The following is a 3,659-nucleotide window of genomic DNA, read 5'->3' as shown; positions in this document are numbered from 1 at the left end:
TCTGCTCCTGCCTCCAGGATGCTGGCTTTTCCTCTACTCCAGCCATCCTTTGTTTTCCCATCCTGTGTCGGAAACTCCACCAGCGACTGGCCCTGATGTCACATCGCAGAGTTCCTGCCCCTCCTGGGACTGGTAAACAGATGGAGCTGCTCCCCCCGGGGATGGATGGGGGCTTCGAGGGCTGATTGATGTTGCCCTAAAGAGGCCTGGATTCACTGGGGGGTGCGCGTGTGAGTCTTGTGGGGTTCATAGCCTGGGGAAGGGGGGGGCTGAGGAAGGACACAGCATGCTATATCCACGTCCTGTCTCTCCTCCCGCAAGGAGGGCATGCGAGGGCAGCCAGGGTTGATCAGGGCCTCCCCCTTCCAAAAACATGTCTTGCTTGAGCCTTGACCCTCCCCATTGTACACCAAAACAGAGGAACCCCATTATCCCAAGAGAGGACAGCAATTTGCAAAAAAGAAGCTGCAAGTGCTAATTTATACGTATAGGTGAAAAATTAGAAATAATTTTAAATAGAAATACAGTACACCTCACTGGAGTGTGGAAGACCGTGGCCATGAGACCTGAGCGTCAGCTGTCCAGGTGCCTTCCCCAAACCTGGTACCCTCCAGATGCATTGGATTACAACTCCCATCATTCTCCACCATCAACTTCCATCCTTCGTAACTCTCATCTTTCTCAGCTTGCCTAACACATCTGGAGGGCATGAGGTGGCGGTAAACTGGCCTAGATTAAATTAAGAAAGCCAGCTAGGACAGGGATAGAATCATAGAATCATAGAATAGCAGAGTTGGAAGGGGCCTACAAGGCCATCGAGTCCAACCCCCTGCTCAATGCAGGAATCCACCCTAAAGCATCCCTGACAGATGCTTGTCCAGCTGCCTCTTGAATGCCTCTAGTGTGGGAGAGCCCACAACCTCCCTAGGTAACTGATTCCATTGTCGCACTGCTCTAACAGTCAGGAAGTTTTTCCTGATGTCCAGCTGGAATCTGGCTTCCTTTAACTTGAGCCCGTTATTCCGTGTCCTGCACTCTGGGAGGATCGAGAAGAGATCCTGGCCCTCCTCTGTGTGACAACCTTTTAAGTATTTGAAGAGTGCTCCCATGTCTCCCCTCCATCTTCTCTTCTCCAGGCTAAACATGCCCAGTTCTTTCAGTCTCTCTTCATAGGGCTTTGTTTCCAGATCCCTGATCATCCTGGTTGCCCTCCTCTGAACACGCTCCAGCTTTTCTGCGTCCTTCTTGAATTGGGGAGCCCAGAACTGGACGCAATACTCTAGATGAGGCCTAACCAGGGCCGAATAGAGAGGAACCAGTACCTCACGTGATTTGGAAGCTACACTTCTATTAATGCAGCCCAAAGTTATATGGGAGTTATATGGTTCAGGGCCGTTGACATTAGGGTGGCCATATGGAAAGGAGGACAGGGCTCCTGTATCTTTAACAGTTGTATAGAAAAGGGTATTTCAGCAAGTGTCCTTTGTATGCATGCAGCACCTGGTAAAATTCCCTCTTCATCACAACAGTTAAAGCTGCAGTCACACTAGGCATGACTATTTGGCGTATGACTAGGTCAGGATCGAACCCTTGGTGTTGCCTGTGGTGAGGGGCAGTGGCTCAGGGCAGGGGTCAGGAGGACTATCCCATATCCTTTTTAACCAGCGATACCACGAGGCAGGGGATGTTCTGCATGCGAATCATGGACTCTTCCCCAGGGAGTGATGGCCCTCTCGTCTCACCTTTCCTGGTTCCTCTCTATTTGGCCCTGGTTAGGCCTCATCTAGAGTATTGCGTCCAGTTCTGGGCTCCACAATTCAAGAAGGACGCAGACAAGCTGGAGCGTGTTCAGAGGAGGGCAACCAGGATGATCAGGGGTCTGGAAACAAAGCCCTTTGAGGAGAGACTGAAAGAACTGGGCATGTTTAGCCTGGAGAAGAGAAGACTGAAGGGAGACATGAGAGCACTCTTCAAATACTTGAAAGGTTGTCACCCAGAGGAGGGCAAGGATCTCTTCTCGATCCTCCCAGAGTGCAGGACACGGAATAACGGGCTCAAGTTACAGGAAGCCAGATTTCAGCTGGACATCAGGAAAAACTTCCTGACTGTTAGAGCAGTACGACAATGAAACCAGTTACCTAGGGAGGTTGTGGGCTCTCCCACCCTAGAGACCTTCAAGAGACATCTGGACAACCATCTGTCATGGATGCTTTAGGGTGGATTCCTGCACTGAGCAGGGGGTTGGACTCGATGGCCTTGTAGGCCCCTTCCAACTTTTCTGTTCTATGATTCTATGATCTATGATTCCTGCCTAATCAGCACCGTAACTGTGCCTTGTGTGTGTCTCTGTGTGTCTGTGTGAAGAGGAGAACCTGCCACACAGCACAGAATGCTTCTCAGTACTTAGCAGAGTGGGAGAGACCAATTCTCTCTTCCTGCACACATACAACGGATGATCAGCTCTTCTGTTATGGTGGTGGATGGATGTGTGTGTGTGTGTGTGTGTGTGTGTGTGTGTGTCTGTGCTGGGACTGAGTCCATTCTCCCCCCCCCCTCCGGCAACAGATCAGTGTCATCCCTTTGTCCAGAAATGGGCACTGCTCTGCCTCTGACACAGCTGGTAGGTTGCATTCTTCTATTATGGCGTGAAATGGCAAACAGCCTGGCCATTTAAAACACAGGCAGGCCAGCCAAGAACTGGTCAGATGGCAGCGATCATCATGGCTAGTAGCCACCAGGAGACCTCTCCTCCGTGCGTGCAGCTGGTCCTTGAATTAATCTGGAATAAACGGCTGTGACCTTGCAAAACGTCCCCTTAGAAAGGAGCATGAACAGAGTCTTGCTGGCAGTGGAGGTTGGTGGCTCTGAAGTCTGTGGGGCGTTGACTATGAAGTCCATGGGGCGTTGAATCCACGCGGGGTTTCAGTCAGAACTCTAAAGGAGCTAGCTCCTTCAGAGCTCTGACTGAAACCCAGAGCGGATTCACTGCCCCACCGACATCGAAGCCACCAGCCTCCACTGATGGCACCCTTGCAAGCTTAATGGCTGGGCAGGGGTGTGTGTGTGACCCTGGGTCTCCTGCCTCCTAGGCCAACACGGGTGGCCACTGCACCGTGCAACTCCCCAGGCAAAAATCTGAGACGTTCCGCCTACTCCTTCACTCCACGCATGGAACTTCCTAAGAATCCGGAGTGGGCTTAGCCGGACTATTTGTCCTAGCATGGTCCCCAACCACCTAGCACAGCTCTGCATTTTGGCGAGCTCCTTTAGAGTTTTGACTGAAATCCGGAACGGATTCACCGCCCCACGGACATCGGAGCCACTGGCCTGTACTGTCTACTGGTTTAGAGTAACCCTATGGAAAGGAGGACAGGGCTCCTGCATCTTTAACAGTTGTAGAGAAAAGGCAATTTCAGCAGGTGTCATTTGTATGCATGCAGCACCTGGTGAAATTCCCTCTTCGTCACAACAGTTAAAGCTGCAGGAGCCCTGCCCTCCTTTCCTTAAGGTTTCCCTATACTGGTGAGGACCAAAGTCCACATTGTCCAGTACTCTGAGCTCCACCAGAGGTCTTGGAGAAGCTCCCTATTCTTTGCCCCTCACACATAGTACTCAAAGGTACACTGCCTCAGATCAAGGAGGCTCTCTTTTAGGCATCG

The sequence above is a fragment of the Elgaria multicarinata genome, chromosome 1 (assembly GCF_023053635.1).
Source record: "Elgaria multicarinata webbii isolate HBS135686 ecotype San Diego chromosome 1, rElgMul1.1.pri, whole genome shotgun sequence".
NCBI classification, from domain to species: Eukaryota; Metazoa; Chordata; class Lepidosauria; order Squamata; family Anguidae; genus Elgaria; species Elgaria multicarinata.
Note: the sequence above shows the minus strand (reverse complement) of the source record.